Raw genomic sequence first — 21,126 nt, 5'->3', positions numbered from 1 at the left:
TCGGGTATCTCTGAATCACAATGGATATTTATTTGAAGGAAATGCACCTTTATAACGCAGAAATTGAATAAAAACTGGTTTACAAACTTGGGGAAGAACGCTTCAGTTCAGTAGTGGGCTTCTCGGACACTTGGAATTGGTGTGCTGTCAGAGAATATGTAATCTTAGATTTTTATTGGTACATCACACATGAGAGTTTCGACTTTCAATCGTTCCTTGAGGGGTTCTCAAATGGATCTTGATACAGTCTATCTTTTTGTAGCCTCATCAGTTATACAAGGTTTCACTGTCATTGTGCTTTGGCTATGGGGAAGGCATTTTTATATCCAGTCCTTTGGAACGTTATTACTTTCAAGTCCCCTTTCCCCTTTTTTCTCGGTTCTCTCTCTCTATCTCAAAGCCTTCGTCTGTAAATACACATACGTCCTTCTTACTCTTCAACACGGACCTCTGATGGTTCATATGGCTCACCTCTAGTTATTTCGCTCGCTCGGCACACTGTAATTTGCTTCTCTGCAACCGATTGGCTGATGCAGTCAGGCCCCTTCTCCCTGCTGGGCTTCAATTAGGGAAGGGAAGGCTTACGCCGCGACTCCTCCTCCACAAGGGTGGGGGCCAAGGAGGAGAGCCGCGGACCCGACGGTAGAATTTTCAGCGTTGCGGCAGATTAATCGCCGTAGTCAGAGAGAGGAGAGCTCTTCTTTGGTAACTTGTCAATGTCATTAATTATTCTCTTCTTCCCATACGACGGTACCAACAGGGTAACTTGTGTGAACTCTAGCACAACGGGTGCCTTAGAAACTTTCAACCGGGTTCGGGATTAATTCAATACGCCCACTCGTACGTGGCCTCTTCCTCTGCAACCGTCCCTTCTTCCAACTCTCTCCTCTATTCAAAAAAAAAACACAGAACAGCCAGCATCAGAGCACCAGTATTAGAGAAACACACTTCTCTCTAGTCCATCACAATGATCATTGGTACAGCTGACTGTTTCTCATAAGTAGGGATGTAACGGTATAACGGTATACCGTTAAAGATACCGTGAACCACTCAATTGAACAATAACCGTCACATTGTTTATACCGGTATACCGTTAAGTGTGCTTTTCAATCTGATTTGGAAAGGCTGCAGTAAGCAAGTGCTGCACAGTCTTGGTCTTGCACTGTTGGATGTGCCATCTGCCAAGTAGTTTTAGTTGGAGCAGTTTTTAATGCCATTCCATAAACCACACGTGCCTGACACAAAATCAATATGTTAGCAATAAGAATAAATACAGTGCCAAGCGAGGAAAGGGTTTACTTTGGGTTGGTGGCTTTGGGGTTTATAGTTTTATAATGGATAATGTTTGCTAAACATATGACAATGGGGGATTTCCCTGGTTCTATAATTGAATTTACATATAATAAGTCACACTGCGAAATTCACTCATCTCTGTGGGTATTCCCTGCTGCCATACCAAAGGGTAACATGTCCGTGATTACATGAACACCTTTTGGCCCGCAAGTAAACTAAAGGCTGTAACGTAAAGAGAGCGTGCGTGCGTGTGTGTGTATGCGCACAAGCTTATACTACCATCAGTCTCCGTTGATCTGTGGCATGCAGGTTATAAAGATGGCAACATGTTCATCTTCGCCAGTAGCCAGTAGGGGAGCTAAAAGCCAAAACGACCACTTAAGAAAAGCTATTCAGTTTGCTTTGCCAGTCGCAGCAGGGCTCCCCCCACACCTCCTCCTCTCCACATGTGTGTTTGGTGGAAGCAAGGGGTGGCATTTCAGTAGAAAGTATCTTGAAAAGCCAGATTCTGGCCCTGGGTGCCTGGTTTTGTTTGTGATGATAAATCTGACAATTTGTGACCTTTCACAAAATATTAAGTTTGGTTAACTCCACCTGCTATACCGTGATAACCATGTTATACCGTCATTTGGCAGGAAGGTTATCGTACCGTCATAAAACTAATACCATGACACCCCTACTCATAAGCTGTGATGTCCCTCCCTCCATTATGACATCATCCCTAAGGCCTGGTTTGATTCTTACATGAAGGGGAATTGATCTGGCTCTGATCTTCCTTCCTTTCCACCGCCTTATCACAAGTCCTCAAAGAACACAGTCAATGATCACCACCTAAGATGTCAGAAGATGAGAACCTGACAGGATCACACCTGACAGTGCCCCTCACTCTAGCAACGGCCCCACCGTCCAGGTTACAAGACAGCCTCATCACATAATAACTCATACATTTTGTTCTGTCGCAGTCCAGCATTTTGGGCCCACGATGGAAGAGATGAGTCAGGGATTTCGAGGTCTGCATCAAGGCCATCGGGCCTCTGGAGGAAGAAAAAAACACAGCCTCCTCACACTATCTATAGGCCCCAACATAAGAGACATTGTGGACGAATTCCCAATGGGAACAGTGGATACTTACACCAATCTCAAGACAGCCCTCACAGAGTATTTCATGCCGCACACAAACGTAGATTACGAAAGACAACAACAAACAAATATAAGGAGAATCAATGGCCACATATGTCATGCGTCGACGTCTGAAGTTAAAACACTGGGACTTTAAAAACTACTGATATGACTAAGCACTGAGGTCACATATTATGGCAGGATGTGAGTGTGCCGACTTCAGAAAGAGACTACTACAGAAGCCTCGTTCCCTGGAAGAAATACTGCTCCTTGCACAGTCAGGGCTCTTAGGTGGAGGGGCTAAGTGATATCAAAATCGTCCATGGAAAAGCAGAGAACATACACACTAGACTTGACACAAGCAAGCAAAGGAAACCGTGAACCGTTTTACTACAGGTGTGGATATGAATTCCCCCATGAGGGCGCCTGCCCAGCCATTGGCCAACAATGCTCGGCATGTGCTGGAGACAACCATGTTAAAACGGTATGCTGCATGTACCGCAGCCAATCAAGAGGTGAAAGCAATGGAGGAAGACCTTCACAAGGCAGAAAGAAAGAAATATAAAGTCCCCCAAGGACGTCAAACCAACCTTACGAGCCACTTCATTGATGACATAGAGAGGACAGAGAAGAAAGGAAGCGACAAGACAGGACATATGTTGGAATGGAGATTGAGCAAATAAACAACATCCAGATCCAGGAGAATCCCCCATACATATAACACAGTAGATCCAGCGCATCATTAGAAGAAGACTCTAGGAGAAAGGAAAGACCCAGAGAAGAGCCAAAGAAGAGGGTATACCTATATGCACTGGGCAACCCGACCGCAAAAGAACAGAGCCCAGTTTAGTGCCTCCAGATAAAAGAAATGGCAGCTGAATTTCTAGTAGGGACTGGAGCGACTGTAAACCTTATTAGTGAAGGGGTCTACAACAGTCTACTGCATGCCCCGCGCCTCGACCATCAGAGGTACACATCTACCCATCTGGATCGAAAACGCCACTGCCCTGCAAGGGATATTTATGGCAACATGCAGATAGATACAAGGCACAGATAAAGAGAATACCCATGCATGTTCTAGAAGCAGCAACAGGGGCTGCATCCAAAGCTTCAATGCTGCAATTGACATGGTCTCATTCATGTGCTCTACAGACTCTTGGCCCACACATATCTAGACCCATCCGCAAAAATGGAACAACTCTTCCCATCGTTGTTCAAGGATTTAAGGAAACTCAAAGACCACTAGATTGATCTACATATTGACCCACTTGTACTACCAGTAGCTCAACACTACCGAGGAATTCCAGTAAACGTACAAAAACATGTGAGGACGAGCTATACAAGCTACCAGAGAGCCAGCGGAAGGCCCTAGACCGTGGGTAGCATCCATTCTACCGATACCCAAGAAAGACTCCTATGCCATCTGAATCTGCATGGACATGCAACAGCCAAACAAGTAATACTAAGGGAACAACATCAAGCCCCCGTCCGCATCACTGACATGGTGCACTTGCTAAATGGTGCTATGGTAATCTCAAAATTGGACCTCAACAGGGTATACCACTGACTTGAACTAAGCAAGGAATCAATCTATAACCACGTTCGTCACCCACTTAGGGCTTTACAAATGCCTCAGTTTCGGTGTGTCCTCAGCCAATGACATTTTCCAGGCAGAAATACATAATGTCATAAAGCATATCCCCAACTGTCTGAACTACAGTGACAATATCCTGATTTTCAGACAGGATCAAGAACTGCACTACAATACCCTCACCTGTGTATACATGACACTGGGAGAAGCCCATCTCGCACTAAACAAAGAAAAAGGTGAGTTCATAAAACGCACCATTCGTTATTTCTTTGTAATTTTTTTTTTGGCACTTATTCCCTGCTCAGGGCATGACCCCAGATCCTGGAAAAGTAACCACTCACACGGAGGCAGAACCACCAACAAACATATCGGATCTGTGATCCTTCTCGGGGCTTGCCAACTACTGCACCTGATATATCCAAGGCTTTGCATCTGTAAGCGAACCCCTCTGAGCACTCACGAAGCAACAAACAATCTTTGAGTGGGCAAGCGAGTTGCAACAGGCATTTGAGAAAATCAAATGGAGAATAGCACACGCCAAAACATGGCCTACTATAACACCACACAGGAAACTGAACTAATCGTTAATGCAAGCCCTGTGGGTTTGGGCGCTATCCTAACACAGATTGACCCAAAAGACAACAGCACGCGCCACATTGTCTCCTATGCCAGCAGGAGCTTATCAAAGATAGAGCAAGCCTACTCGCAAGCTGAGGAGCGCCTTGCTTTGCTGTGGGTTTGTGAGCATTGTCATCTTTTTCTATACAGGAAACCATTCACTGTGGTCACCGACCATCAAGCCTTACTCTTCATGTATTGAAACCCTCAATCAAAAATGCCCCCCAGAATTGTCAGATGGGCACTAAGGCTCCAAGATTAGTTTTGGCATTATCCATCGCCCAGGGAAGGACAGCTATCCAGCGGACATCTCTTCACGATACCCCGGCAAGGAGTCCCAGCTCACACACTCCATAGCGGACCAATATATAGACTACTTAGTGCAAGAGACCACAGAGGGGTCTAAGCTCTAATTACATTGCACATGAAACTGAAAACAACCAAGCCCTAAAAGTTATTTTCAGATTTTTTGGCGACGGGACGATGGAAACAATCCAAGCAGACACAAGTCCCGAAAACCCATCGGGACATCAGCAACCTGGTGACTGTGAAAGAAGAACTGTCTGGAACCGAAGGACTGCTATTAAAAGGAACCAAGATAGTGATCCCTCAGACTCTGCAAAAAAAAAAAAAAAAGGTGTTAGAACTGGCACATGAAAGACACTGGGGCATCGTGTCCACTAAAAGGATTCTAAGGCAGAAGGTATGGTTCCCACAACTTGACTCCCAAGTAGAAGCACTGCTCAAACAATTGCCCACATGTGCAGTCATCAACCTCATCACTCACCCTGAGCCACTGCACATGACGGACCTCCCTGACAAGGTCTGGCATGAGATTGCTATAGACGTCTTTGGATCTCTAGAAGGGGGAGAATGCATATTTGTGGCCATAGATTAATTCTCTCGGTTCCTGGATCTACAGCTGGTACCATCCATGTCAGCCTACCACCCCATACCTGCACTCGACAGGACTTTTGCCGCTTACGGAATACCTCAAACAGTTAACTCGGACAATGGTCCTCCCTTTACTGGACAACATTTCAAAATCTTTGCATAGTACATGGGGTTTGCACACATATGAAATCACACCACTCTGGCCACAAGCCAATGGCACTGTAGAACGCTATATGAGCAACATCAAAAGAGAAACACAGCTTGCACCCCTGAAGGGGGAACACATAGAGAAGACCCTATATAGACTACTGCGGGACAACCGGAACACACCCCACAGCACAACTGGGAAAACACCATCTGAGGTGATGTTTGGAAGAAACATACGCACAAGAATCCCTCATGCTACGAGCATGGATGAAAGATATAAGGGAGATGCCGAAATGAGTGAACATGATGCAAAAAGTAAGGAGAACATGAAAAGGAGAGGGATGAAAACGAAATAGTCCAGGAAAATGATTTTGGAGTAGGAGACATTGTGATCGTGCGCCAGCCGCAAACCAGGAAACACGTAACTGCATTTGACAAAGAACAAATGACTAACTCATGTAAAAGGATCTCTTGTCTGAGCTGAAGGAGAAAGAAGAGGATTACATGAAACTCAATCACATTTCAAGAGGATGCCAGGAATCATCGCAGCCAGTTTGTCGGTTGCAGAAACCTGAGGGTGGCACCCTTCCTACCAGTGTGATGGTGAAGACTCCAGTGAAGAGCAGACCATCTCATCTGGGAGAGAGATGACCCTTCAATTCAGCATGTGACGGAGAGGCCACAGAGGACCAGCAACTGGCCCCAAAAACTCATAGAAGAAATTAACTGAAGTACAACATTGTGTTAAGTAAGCGGTGGAGGGTGACATTGTTGAAGCCCATATCCATGTCATGTGGAAGGGGACACAGGTTTTATGGGATAGGGGAGGGGCGGGGAAGGGAAGTTCAGTTATAATGGAGTTGGGGAAATAAAGAAGCACATATTATCCCTCCTCTTGTGTCCACCTCTTTCTGTCTCACTTGCTGCGTGTAGAGAGGCTAAGTGGGTCATATGTATCGTCAGATTCCACAGTGTCTTTATAGGTGGCTATGATTCTGTCCATTCTGTTGGGCATATATTCTATGGCACTGCAGGAGGCTGCTGTGTATGACCAGGTGGACTGAAAGGTGGATTTGACATTGAGTGCCTACGCTGTGGCCCATCTGGTTGTGTTTTGGGTGGCTTCTTGTGCCTCATAGTGGTTTTCGTCAGTTGACAAAGTTGGTGGAAGAAGGGGCTGACTGTGCACCGCTTTTGCAGGCTATGCAATTGTTGGTGGATCTGTTTTCTGTCTCGGCTTATGATGGTGTTCACCTGCTGCAGTGATGTGGTCTGGACACCAGCACTTGCATCTCAGTGACTGGCATTTAAATGGGCATCAGAAAGATTTCCTTTGTGGTGAATATGCTGTTTGATTTATTTGAGGAGAGAGTGCATCAGGTGTTTAAGAAGTTGCAAGCTACTAGCCAGCCATTTGTCGCCTCAATTCGATATATATATCTACATATAATATGACTATGCACCTTTTATTTACCTTGGCAAAAGTCTATCACTAGCCAATGACTAGTGGCCAGTGGATATTTTGTTTCCTGTTAAAAGGATGTATTCTTAGACACCTGGGTGAGCCAAATAGTTTCTTCTTCTCCTCCCTCTGGAACGATTACAACCCTTGTCCCCAAGCGTGCAAACAGTGCCCTGGCCATGACTCGATTGACTGGTAAGTTGTGGAAGAAGGGGGCAATTTAGAAAGTTCCCAAGAAAGAGACCACAAACTGGGATTTTACTCTTCCATCTGTGCTGTCCAGAGACTAAATGGCAAGTTCCAGCTGGTGATGTACCTGAAGAGGTTGAATGTTTTGTACAGACTCGGCCTTCATGGACAAGACTGCAGAGGATTATATGCCTGTTCGAGCCGTTAGACTTTCTGGTGTCTTTGGATCTGCAGGATGCTAACTTTCATACCCCCGATCGGGTTGCATCAAAGGTTTCTTTGTTCTTTGGTAGGGGGGTGGCATTTTGGCACTACGTTTCCAGTTCCAGGCTCTCCTGTTTGGTAAACACTCAGTCATACTGAGGCCAAAATGATGGGCCCGGTGGTGGAGCATCTTCACGCCAAGGTCTGCAAGTCTTTCTGTACATGCACAATTGGTTTATCAATTCTTCCTCTGGGTCGTCTTCCTGGAGCATGTGGAAGTCATGTGCATAGTGCTGCATGATCTCTGGGTTTCTGCTGAGCATGGAAAATGTCCTCTTGCAGCCATCCTAGGACCTTCAATACAGTCACTCTTTTGGATGTGTGCCTGGGCGGGTATTGCTGCTGCTGGATCGGGCGATCTGTGTACTGTTATGACAAGTGTATTTAATAAAGTGCAGCAAAGACCCAAGGGTATCTTGGAACTATTGATCCATTGTCTACCTTTCGGGCCACTGAAGGCAGAACGGAGCAGGACCATTCGGTCATAATAAACAAATAGGAATGTTTTGAGTTTTTTGCTGAAGGACAGAAGAACAGAATATCTGAAATAGCCCTCAGGGAAAGAGGAAGGGCGTTCCAAAAAACTGCAGCTGCCACTTAAAAAGCCCTCCGCCTTCCCCCTTACCCCCTTAATAGTGCTCCTATACACTCGGGGAAAGCAAAGGAGCAAAAGGTCTTCAGAACAAAAGTTACGAGAAGGAGCATACTTAACATATTTCTCATGCAGATACACAGCTCCAGTGCCATAAAAGGCCTTGTGGACGATGCTAAGTGATTAGAATCTAGCTTCCACACGGAACCAGTGAAGATTTCGTAACAACTGGGAGATATGGGCAAATTTAGGCAGGCCCACAGTCGGTGGCACTGCATAATTTTGAAAAACCTGCAGGCGTTGAGTCAAGAATTTGGGTTGAGAAAAGAAGCCAAGCATTACAATAATCCAGAGTATCAGATACTGTAGCAGAAACCACCTGGCTTCTCATACTCTCAGAAATGTAAGGCATGATTTTCCTTTGTTTTCAAAGTTTAAAATGACCTGCGCTGCATCATAGAGGGCGATGTGGTGATTTTCACTCCCAGATTCTTAACCATAAGAACCGGAGTGGGCAAAGAGAAACTGGCCAAAAATCCCTTGTCCATATAGAGTGCACAGTAGGGGACCTCCTGAAGATCATTATTTCTGTCTTCTCAGAGTTAAGCTTGAGCCAATTGGCATTCATTCAATTGCTGACGGCAGAAAGACAGTTGCTCAAGCGAGACGACATAAGATCAAGGTCAATGCAGAGGATCGGCTGTGTATCATCGGCATATGCATAAATGTGGTAGCCGTGTGCATGAATACGTTTGGCCAAGGAAGGGCGGGGAGGAGTACATGAATGTTAAACAATAATGGTGAAATGGCCGAACCCTGTGGAACTCACAGGTCTGAAGCGTAGGGGCAGCGGAAAAATGGTGGAGTGAGAGGGGTCCTAATTGCCCCACGGTAGCAATCTCATCTAGGCATTGACACAATATAATATGATCGATCAATGACTGTGTCTCTTGGCAATGCTGCTGTCTCGGAGCTGGGTGACGACCATGAAGTGCTTAATGTTCAGGGTCATATGGTGGCCAGTGTGTTTGTGATTCTGTGTGCATGACATTGGTTTCTCACTTACACAAATATTGAAGGACAGATTCTCTGGAATAAGTGGACAGAATTCCGAGCACTCCAAAGCTGCTGATCCAGCTTCAGTGGTGGCTTGAGGGTCAATCCCTTGAAAGGATTTATGCTGTCTGCACTTTCCCGAACAGAATTCCCACAGATGTCAGTGGCTGTAGAGTGACATTTGTGGGTGGACGTTGCCAGGATCGATTGACTTCCTTGCAGACTGCTTATTTCTCGAACTGGAGTGGATTTGCAGTGATTTTCAGTGCTCCTGAAGTCCTCTCGCAATTCATTGAGGGATCGTTATTCTGATGAGGACGGACAACCCATCGGCAATCGTCGATCCCGGCAGCTGGAGTCGGCTTTGTATTTGGGCTCCTGGGAGGAGAGCCACCTGCTGTCTCAGAGCGAGTCCTATTGGGGGTGTGGACAATGTTCAGGCTGACCATTTTAGCAGGGTTCTTCTTTCCTGTGAGTGCTGTGCTGGAGGGTGCTTCCCCTAATCTGCAGGAGATTCAGTTTGCCAGTACTGTCTGTTGGCGTTAGCAGAGGAAAGGTAACCAACTCTAGATATTCTTTTTTTACAAGTGAGCAACCGGAGTTTCTGATTTATACAGGGCAGAATAGAGCGAGTGGAATTGCTGGAGAATATTTGGAATATTTTAATTATTGGATGTCTGCTCCCCTGAGGGTAGTGTAATCTGTTGGATAATCCTTGATGCTGCTCTCTGACGGAGATTTCATGCTAGTAGACAGTCCATTTTGTTAGCCTTTATATAATTTTGTTTAAAAAAGAGGAGACCTTTCTCTGCTTTCTTAGCTGTATGTAGATTTAATTTACCTGCCAAAGCCCTAAATTCTTTCTGAATCGAAGGACCAAAATTTGTCTCCATTTTCTTTAAAATTTGAGATAGTTCTCCCTCTAATTGTAATGCCAAAGCTATGCTCTGCCTGCGTCTATTGGTCTCCGCTGCTATAAGGAACTCTGTTTCGCTTTAAAGGCATCCCAGATGGTATTCATTGACGTCTCGCCCTCCTGGTTAATCTCAAAGTATTCCTTTATGTGCTCAGTGGTTTCTTCATTGACCACTAGGTCTTGCAATAACGCTAGCAGGAATCTCCATGACCATAGTTTGTTTCACTTTTGGAATGTTAAGATCTACCGTAATTGGGTCATGATCTGAAAGGGTGATTGTGTGGGTCATTATTTCCGTGATTGATCTTAAGTTAAGTGGAAATTGATGTATTATCTGTCCGGGAAAATGATCAGTGTACTTGTAAGTAATATGTGTATCCCTTTTCTTCACCCCTCAGGGTAAGCCAGGCGTCCACTATAGCTAAGTCTACTCATTTCTTTTTCCAGGCTACTGATGTGGAAGATGTAACCTATGGTGTTAACCTACTGCAATCTCGGTACGGATCCCATGCTATATTAAAGTCCCCTAATATCAATCATTCTCCTTCCATAAATGCTTCTAATTGCCCCAGAGTGTATTTCCAAAAGGTGTCCTGGCCTGTATTTGGAGCATATATTGAAGCTACCATCAATTTAATAGCCATCATCTTTGGGATCACAAATGCATATCTGCCGTCCATGTGAAATTTCGTGCGGACAACCTGGCTCTCCGACCCTTGTTTTATGGCTATAAGCACACCTGCTACTTTACTTTCTGCAGACGCCTGTAGAATAGTCGAGTACTGACGTAAGCAAAGTTTATCCTGATCTGCTTTCCAGATGTGCGTTTCTTGGAGCACCACCTTGTCCGGTTGGTGACTCCTCAGGAAGGCCTCAACTTTCCTTCGTTTGTGCGTGGTATTAAGCCCCTTTACATTCCAATATAAACATTTGAATTATACTCTGTTAATTCTACAACTTTAAATTGGCACTACTGGCCACATTTCTGTCACATCATCGCAATACTTTTCTTGCAAACTGGGTAGTGAATCCCCCCTCCCTCAACTGTTTGTCCCTCCCCTCCCTTACTAACTTCTAAACCTCTCCATTTACTACGTTAACATTCCCCCCCGGTCCCCACCCTCTTTCCTTCCCTTGAATAGTTCCCTGGTGTGAGGCGCAGTACCTATTGTATCCCGGGTCCTTCTCGATGGCTGCGAATCACCCTTTGTCCCAGGGCTATCTGCAGAGTCCCAGCTCCCACATCTGTTACCTGAACTGATAGAGTGGAAGATGTCGCTGTCGGTCCGATCTGCTTATCGTTTTCTTCGGCCAACTTTATGTTACAAAAAGAAAGTTGTAAAGAACAGTGACCTTAGCATCTTAACAAGTGCCTGATTGTGGGTTGGGCCTCTAAGCCAAGATATCTTCTTTGGATAGCTTGGGTGTCCGCCTCAATTTTGTGGACCTCTACGATTCCTCTTTTGTCGATTCATGGAAGTCCATTCTCCTGCCTTTTGGGAGCGTTGTCTTTCTCTGATGTAGCCTGAGCCCCTTTTGGGAGTTTTGCTTGGGTGTCCGCCTCAATTTGTAGTGCTGCCATGCCTGACTCTGACGTAATCCTTTGTCTACTATCCAAGTTGAAAATTAACCCAAAGTGGAAAGGTCCATCTGTACCTAATTCCATGTGACTGAAGAGTCTTTACCACAGCATACATGTCCCAGCGTTTTTGAAGGGTCAACCTGGACAGATCCTGGTACAGCTGAATCTGTCCCATTGTGCATAATATTAGCTGCAATTCTCGCCTCCCTTAATTTGTTCCTTTCGTGGTTAAAGGGCGCAGGCTGGCAGATCTCGGGGGCGGGCACCCGTTTCTGACCTCTTGGGTCCCGTTCTGTGAACCCTGACCAGTAGAATATTTGGGGGCTCATTTTCAGCTATTATATCTGCAAAGATACGAATGACTGTTTCTTTCAGTTCTGAGTCTGTCACAGATTCTGGAAGATTCTTTATTCGAATGTTGGAACGTCGTGAACAATTCTCAAGATCTTTGTACTGCAATTCCAGGTTGTGTCAGTCTAGATAGTTCATCTAGAGTGATGTCCCTGTCAGTTCCTGAATTGCACGCTTGTTATCTACCCTTTCGGCCAGAGTAGATATCTCTTTGTCAAAATCAGCGAGTGACCCTCTAATTTCCAAGGTGAATGTAGAGAACAGTTGCTGAAAAGGGGAGGCACATTTTTCTTTAACTCCTGGAAGCTTTTAAGGAGGTCAACCTTGGATGCCGCCATGTCCGATGCTCCTGATTGTATTTCCGGCTGGTCTTGTGATTTTGGTTTGACTAGTGACGCAGTTAGGCTTTTGCTTTTTGCCCAGAGCGAATCCAAGGATTTAGGCTGTTTCTGTTGAGTCAGTTTTTCCCAGTTGAGAAAGCTTCTTCCTAGTTCCAGAAAGAAGTCTTTTATTTTTAGCTGTAGATTTATTACTTTCTGTGGGTGCAAGCTACCCTTTGGTACGCCATACATTAGCCCTATCTCTGCGAGGAAATGTAGGTGCCTTTATAACTGGCCCTCCACGGATTTACTGTACTTTCCAATAGTACTTGTCCTGCGTTGTATTTGGTGAATATCCCTTTCCCCTTTGGCATTCCAACTGTCACTGTTTATGGCCCCCTTGGGGTGCCGTGAAATTTTGAAATGTCAGTTTGTTGGCTCAGCGCTTTGGGATGTAGCGTGCGCTTGACCTGCAAATGCAAGTGAAACTTAACCTGTTTCCAGGCAGGAGTCTCAGCTTTCAGATCCCTGAAACTGGAGATTGCCTCCTGCGGCTATGCTACAACAGTTCCTCTTCCCCACTGCACATGGATCACCATTGTCCCCTCTGAACCCCTGCCTCTGCAATCTTCTCCCTTGTTTCGGCAGACCTGATCCCGGCTTGCCACAATCACGGCCCGTGGCTAGGAGAGCGGCCTGCATATGGGTTCTCCAGCGGAGGCCGTTGGCTGGCAATATTGTTAGGGCGGGTCTCGCCCCATACCACTCGCACTGTGTACTGTCTTTCTGCAGCCGCTGGTCACTGTTGGGATAAGGGGTTGATGAGGACTTTCTCCGCCGTCCATTCAGCTCGAGGGGGACCTCTCTGGTCACTATCCTGTTTTGGTCTCTTCAATTCGGGCAGAGCGATCGCCAGCATGTCCTATCTTTTCGGTGGCCATCTTGGATTTTCTTGAAATTATTTTTACTACAACATTTATTTATTCAGTTGGCTGAACAATGTTCCGTACATTTTGTGCAGCATTAAGAAAAATAAAACCGAAAAACATGGAACACTTTAGCAAGACCAGGAGACATGCGCTGCTGTATCGATCGCATTATTCAGTTCTGCACATACACATATGCCACAGTTAGTCAAATTGGAACATCTGTCAGTTCAAGTAGTGATTCTAGGGTACATTTCGGCATTCAGGTTGAGCACGGTGGGTCCACGTCTCCAACAGTCGGCTTTTTTAATAAGTGGTGCTTGAAATGTACCCATATATCCTCTGGCCTGGATGTCCTCTGCATCATATCAGCTTACAGTTCTTCATTCGCCCATGTCGCACCCGTGAGCCATTTTTCCACTGTAGTGGGTGATCTGTGAGTCCTGTGTTATTTTTTTTTTTCAAATGTTTATTTTAAATCAAGGCAGGGTGGTAACAGTAAAGCTTTTTATCAACGAGTATTATACATCATATTGAAATACCATCTCTTCCCCTCCATCTCTCCCCCCCCCCTATGGTTGCTGGCCAGAGTTTCAGAGGGTTCAGTTTTCCGCTCCTGCCTCGCGCCACCCTCCCTCCTAAGGTGTGTCCCATGTATCCAGGACCCTTCTGGCCATTTGAGGCTTGTAGTTCAAGGGCAGGAATTTCTGGTCGTAGTCTAGTAATGGGGCCCAAATGTTCTGGAAACGGTGAAGGAAACCTGCTCTGGCCGCTGTTACTTTCTCTGCAATTAGTACGTCCCATATTTTCACCCACCAGAGGGACATGAGGGGGCCGTCAGCGATGTCCAGGAGCGGGCGTCTACTATTCTTCCTGCTAGAAGGCACTAGGTCAGCAGCTTGGGCTTGCCTCCGGACCGTGGATAGGTCCCTGGGATCGGGGCGCCCAGGAAAACTGGCTCGGGCTCTAGTGGGAGTGCTGTCTGGGTGATCTCTTTGATAGTGGCTAGGCATAGTTTCCAAAATTGTTGGGCCTTCAGGCATTTCCACCACATGTGGGAAAAGGAACCCAGTGGGGCCACACTGTCTCCAACAAGCAGGGTCAAGTGCCCGGTTCATATGGCGAAGTCGAAGGGGAGGATGGTACCAGCGCAGTAAAATTTTATAGGCACATTCCCTGTTCGTGACGCAGGTGGATGATGAGTGAGAGCAGGTCCATTTGTCCACCCAAGTTTGGTCCTCCATGGGGTGGCCTAGGTCCACCTCCATTTGTGCCATACATAGCGTTTTTGAGGCGTGGAAGTCTCCCTGGAAGCGACTCTATAGGGTGGAGATCTTGCCTCGAGCCAGGTGGTCTTTAAGAGTCACTTTGAAGGCCGTAGGGGTGCGCGTTGCTGCTTGGAGGGTTTGGGGGTCAGAGCACCAGTGACGGAGCAGAATATAGGAGAATCTGTCTCTTTCCTTGAGCCGGAAGGTCTCCTTACATTGTTCAAAGGTGCAGGGCAGTCCTCCCTCAAAGCTGGCCCAGCCTCTCAAGGGCCCCTTCAATCCAAGTTTTGAAGTTCTGAGGGATTGCCCAAGGTGAGAATGCCGGGTTAAGAAACACCGGGGATGAGGGACTCGGTCCTGTTCGGGATCCCTTTCCGCTTCACGGCCCTGTCCCAAATGTCTATGGTGTGCTTTGTGGAAGATAGCAGACCCTCCCATCGTCGCCACAGAGGGATTGGGATATGTGGGAGAAAGCGCAGGGGGAGAGGTAGGCGTGATTATTCCAGTTCCACCCATCTGGGGCAGTTAGTGTATACCTGCCATGCCTGGGTGTGCGCCAGTTGTGCTGCCACCTGATGTCCCTGTAGATCAGGGACACCCAGGCCGCCTAGTCTTGGGTTACCTAACATCGTTTTTTAGGGGATCCTAGCCTTTTTCCCTCTCCAGATAAATCAAAGCATTTTCTTCTGTAGATCGCGGTGGGCAGGCGCCGGAATTGCGACAGGAAGGGATGAGCAAGCGTACTAGAATCTGGGGAGGAGATTCATTTTGCAGGTGGTGATACGTCTCGTCAGTGAAATTTCTTGGGATGGCCAGCGATTCAGGCTGTCTTCCAGGTCTTTAAAGAGCGGGGGTAAATTTACATTATAAGTTTCCCTCGGGTTTGCAGGAACTTGGATTCCTAAATAGGGGATAGCCTTAGTTTTCCATTGAATTTGACATTTCGGGATCAAGGATTCCCTTTCGTCTGTGGATATTCCTATCCCCAGAGCCCCAGACTTGTCGAAATTGATGGAGAAGCCGGTAACTCTTCCGTAGCGGTTTATTTCATAGAGGGCATGCGGCAGTGAGGCATAGGGCTCTGTGATGGTGAGCAGGATATCGTCCGCATATAGAGCAATTTTATGTTGTGACGGGCCAACCTGGAGGCCCTTGATATGGTTATTCAGTCTGATTATTTTTTAAATTATTTTGGGCGAAAGGTTCCATGATTAGCGCAAATAAGAGCGGAGATAAGCAGGCATCCTTGCCTGGTTCCACAGGTTAGGGGATTGGGTTGGAGAGGGTGCTATTGATCCTGAGGAGGGTTTTCGGTGACTTATAGTTGGCCAGGACCATGGCTTGGAACGCCGGTCCAAACTAGAAGGCTTCCAACGTGAGCCCCATAAAAGCCCAGTCCCCCTTATCAAACACTTTAGTAGCGTCTGGGGCCATCAATACTAGTCCCTGGGAGTCCTGGGAAGCAAGGCCCACCAGGTTTAGAGCTCTGCGTATGTTCTCGCCACCAGATCTGTTCTTAATAAAACCAGTTGGATCGGGTGAATTAACTCAGGCAAGATGTGGGATAGACTGGTGGCAAGAATCTTGGAATAGATGTTGGCGTCTATGTTCAGCAGGGCAATTGGTCTGCAAGAGCAGGGTTCCTCAGGTTCCCCCCCCCCTGGTTTGGGTAAGAGGACAGTGATTGATTCTTGCATGGAGGGGATTACAGAGCCCGTTTCCCTAAAGAAGTTAAAGAGCGCTACCAAGGGAGTGATCAGTTGAGGCCTAAAGATCTTGTAAAATATGGTGGAATATCCATCGGGTCCAGGGGCTCGGGGATTTGAGAGATTTAATGGCCTCCTCGACCTCCTCACCTGAGATTGGGGCGTCCAGGTTATCTCGAGTTGAGTCTTGCAACCGGGGGAGAGATGCTTTCCACAGGTATTCTTGCTGCTCACTCTGGTCTTGTAGTGGTGCGGTCATCACCTGTGCCAGGTGGCTCAACGCTAACTGCGAGTCCCGTTTTTAAATATGCGCTGCTTTGCTTAGTAACATCACAGGTTCACACATCTCTGTCTGACTAAGGCTAGGCCAAAAAGACATATCTGTGGAAGTGGTACAATTGCCTCTTCTAGTATTTCTGCAAGTTTGTTGCATGCCCTCTCCAGAAAGCATGTAGCTCGGGGCAAGCCCAGACCACGTGGATATAATCTGTTAACGCAGTGTTGCATCTGGGGCAGGTACCACTATTATCTTCATTAATGCCCTTCATTGTGGCTCTCGTGTAGTGCAGTCTGTGTAGTACTTTGAATTGCAATATGTGGAATCAGGAGAGGGACACACTACCCGTCGGTCTGCACATATCGTGCCAAACGTTGTTAGAAACATTAAATCCCAAGTCATCCTCTCCCTCCACCGTTTTTACGAGATTGTTGGCATAGCAGCTTGTATTAGGGTGTATAGCGTAGCCACTATGCCGGCAGCCCTGGAAGTGTACGATGTATGACAAGGTAGGGTTTCGGTGCAGACCAATGGGGTGCGGGTTGAGTCGATCAAATTCAATAGGATGCTTGCTGTGTGTTTGCCGCTATCCAAAAGAGTTCCATGTCGGGCGCTTTAAACCCTCCCTCTTCATTGGTTCTGGTAAAATATCGCCATTCTTTCCACAGTGCTTCAGAGTGTCAAAGAAATTGTGAGCTTGTGCAGAAGTATATTTTCACTGGCCAGATGAGGATGTTTTGGAATAGATATAGCAATTTAGATCTAATGATCATTATTGGCATGACCTGTCCGGCTGCGGACATGGGTATGCGCTTGCACCTCTTAAATTTGGTGTTCAGTAGATCATTGTACAGGACTTAGTTCTTTCTAAACATCAACTGCTGAGTACTGGTTATCCATATGTGTAAACGCACTGCAGGCGTGAGTGTCGGGATATCTGTGAGTGGAAAGATTATGTATTTAGACTGGTTGATCTATAGTCCGGAGAAACATACCATACTTTCACATCATTCAGTACTGGGTACATATTGATGTGGGATTCCCTGATATCGAGTAATATCACATCAGCGTATAGGGAGAGTATGACAATCCCAACACAAACTATAAGCAAACCTGTCAATCTTGTATGGGGTAGCAATGTTTGCTCCGGCCAGGTGCCGCCGCCTGTGACATAGAGGTTCTTGCATTTGTCAGATCCACTTTGGTGCCCTGAGGGGTGTAGCATTGAGGTTCAAACCATCATAAATGTAGCAGGTTCATTATGAGCATAGCTGAGATTTGCTGCTAGTCCTCCCTACTCAATGACATCTACGTTAATGTTGACGCAGCCATTTTTTTATTTTCATTTTTTTAAAGCACAGACCTAGCTCAAAGGCAGTGTAGCGCTGTACAGTGTGGGCAGCGAGCATTTGGGCTGCCATCTTTTAACAGTAGAGCAATGCTGTGAGGTCTGTGCGTCAGTATGTGCGTCCATTGGAATTGGTGCTTTGTCAGATGTTATTGAAAGCTCATGTTTTGAGAGATTTGTGAAATTGGAGAATTGTGCGGGCAAAGATCAAACATGCAGTCTTGAACAGTATTCTTGCTTGCAGTATAAGCCAATGTAGTTTGCAGAGCATGGGAGTAATTCGGTCAAATTTCCATGCTCTTGTAATAAGGTGTGCTGCCGCGTGGTGGACTGCTTTTAGGAGAGCCAATTGAGCAACCGGGAGCCCTTTCAGGAAAGCATTTCCCCCTATCGATGTGCGCGACTACAAGGGCCACCACTCTGGTCCGGAAGCCCTGCGGTAGGTGGAAGGGTTTGAGATTTCGAAAGGTAGAGATTCTGAGCCAGGCTATTTGGCCCTTCTTGGCTTTGTGTTTCTGGAAGGGCAGGCTGCTGTCAATGTTGAAGCCTAAGGATTTTGCTGAGTCTGAAAATTTTGGATGAAATCCTTGTAGGCACATTATGGTTGAGCCATCGTTGGACAAGTTATTTTTTAGCGGGCATACTGATGAGGACGAATTCCGTTTTGGATGGGTTTACTTTGAGGTAGGCAGTCAACATCCAGTACTGGATGATGATAGCTAGGTAATCGCAGAGCCAAATTTTGTTCTGCGCTCTATTTGATCTCATGTACAACAGAGTATTGTCCATGTATTGGTGGATGGCTATATTGAGATCGTTGAGGAGAGTGCCCAAAGGCTCCATGTAAAGGTTTAAAAAGATTGGTGAGAGGATGCTGCCCTCGGGGTTTCTGCAGGAAACCTGGAGTCGGTTAAAATGCAACAAGTTCATTTTTACAGCCTGGTGTCTGTCTGAGAGGCAGGAGGTAAACCAATTCAGAACAGTAACAGATAATCCCATCCTGCCAACAAGGAGGGAGAGCGGGATACAGTAGTCTGAGACGAGAGGTCAAGGAGGACGAGGAGGCATGATTTGGAGGGCATTATCCACCACCTTGATGGTGGCTGTCTCACTGATGGTCATTTAGGAGGTGGAGTTGTTCAATTATGGCGAGTAGTTTTGTAGCAACTACTTTTTCCAAGATTTTGCCAATAAACGGTAGTTGGGTAGGTCATCTGGATCTAAGGTTGGTTTTTCTCAAAGGAGGACATATTAGATCAGTTTTTAGGGTGTCCTTCTGCAAAGGAGGCGTTGATGCTGAGGAGCGCATTGAGCGCCAGGACGGTCCGTTATTTAATGATGGAGGCCAGAATTATATATTCAGTGTCAGAAGTAGGTTTGAGGGAGGCAATCGTTTATAGGAGATCCGGGCAGGGTGGGATGAGAGAATTTGGTCCAGAGGGACAGTGTGCGTGCAGAGGATGCTAATGCTGTGAGAGGTTGAGTCGATTGTCTCTTGGATTTTGACAATTTCTTTCAATAATAAATGTGCTCATTCCATCTCATTTTTCCTGAGTTACTGATATCTCTGGGTCGGTTGAGGGTTAGGTACAATGCTTTAGTACTTTGAAGAGCGCTTTGCTTCTGTTGGAGGCTGCTACAGTGGTAGTAACCAGCTTTGGCCTCAGTAATTGGAATGCTACGGTTTGCGCAGAGCGATTTGAGGTTGGTGAGGTCTCCCGAGTTATGTTTATTGCACCACCATTTCTCTAGTGCTCTGAGTATTTGTTGGAGGCTAGCTTGGGGAGTGCACCCTGGGACGGATGATTTGGTCTTTGGCCAGCTGAATTTTCGGGGGCATGAGTGTCCACCAGTTTCATAGCGGAGTTGCTGAATAACTCCAGGAGAGCTGAGGTATTACCTGTGGTGGGGAAAGTTTTGAATGAGCAGTGTTGAGTGAACTGGTGTTTAGCCTGACATTTGTGAGCCGTAGTCCAGTGGGTGACTGATAATTGGGTGGCAGTGTCGTCCAACCAGTCAAGTGGCATAGTGTCTGCAAACGTGATGCAGGGGGATGATGTGAAGACTCTAGGGTGTTGCCTTTGTTATGCGTGGTGGAGAGTACAATTTGCTTAAGGTCCATGGAAGCGGTCAGTGCGAAAAGCGTAATTAGAGTGTGGTTGTCAGCCTGTGACTCTGACGTTAAAATGACCAAGAAAGATATTACTAGAATGTGCTCATTTGGCAGAGGAAAGAAGTTTGAGATGTCCGTCACTCCTTTCAGGGGGTCTGTAGATGAGGTGCAAGGTGATAGATTCCTTGTGCGATAGAGGGAACCGGCAGGCGAGTGATTCAAATGAGCTTGTAATAGTAGAGGGGACGATGGAGCGTGGCCAATTGCTCGTGTGGATGATTTCCACTCCGCCTCCTGGCCGTTCGAGATGTTGATTGCGGTAGCCTTGGGATAGGAGGACATTGAAAACATGTGGGGAGGATGGGATAAACCATGTTTCAGTGATGAACAGGCCATCAGGGGTGTTGTATGAGATGAGGTCCGCAATCTCTGCAGCGTGAGCGACTGCTGAGCGAGCATTGATCAACATGAGCGGGCGCGAGCATGTGCATGTGGTCCGTGGGTGCTGGATGGAGGCAAGGGCTATATTGATGAGGTTCGCTATGCTTGGCTGTCCAGGGAACTTGGCCATTTGAACCCTAGTGAGAGTGGGGATTGGCTGTGGTGGGAGGAGACACCCTGTGATGTCTTTTGCTGAATAGCAGTTGTAGTGATTAGTTTGTAGGTGAAATGCACTTAGCGGGCCAGGCCATTACTGCCACTGTTAGGCAGGGGGAAGTTGGATTCTATGAAGTTAGTGGGTTCTTCTGGGAGTGAGAAGAACATTTTTTTTCCTTGAAATCTCAACTTTGCCGGCAAGAGCATCCCATATGTGACCGATCTGTCTTGCAAAAGTCTTCCTGCCTGCATGGATGCTGAGAAGCCTGTGTATATTTAAATTCTGTTGGATTCATATCTCAGCGCCTTTCTCTCTGGTTTGTTCCCTTATTTTGTCACAATCCCTATAGTTGAAGATTTGGGCCACTATCAGTCTCTGAAGCAAGCCAGGTTTGGGCTTGGGTACAAGGGCGCTGTGCACTAGTCAAACCGCAAATGTGGCGAGAGGGACGTGCCTGCCAGCACTTCTAGGAGTAGCTTTTCGATGAAGTTCTTCA

The 21,126-nt window shown here is 46.5% G+C and overlaps 1 protein-coding gene across 1 annotated transcript in view; it reads left to right on the top strand.

Moving 5' to 3' along the window:
- Nucleotides 1-21,126, top strand: part of LAP3 (leucine aminopeptidase 3) — a 518,160-nt gene that overhangs the window by 29,010 nt on the left and 468,024 nt on the right. The window lies entirely within an intron of this gene.

The sequence above is a fragment of the Ambystoma mexicanum genome, chromosome 6q (genome assembly GCF_040938575.1).
Source record: "Ambystoma mexicanum isolate Mex_15411 chromosome 6q, UKY_AmexF1_1, whole genome shotgun sequence".
Taxonomy (NCBI): domain Eukaryota; kingdom Metazoa; phylum Chordata; class Amphibia; order Caudata; family Ambystomatidae; genus Ambystoma; species Ambystoma mexicanum.
The sequence above is the reverse complement of the archived record's forward strand: the minus strand, read 5'-3'. Positions and strand labels throughout refer to the sequence as shown.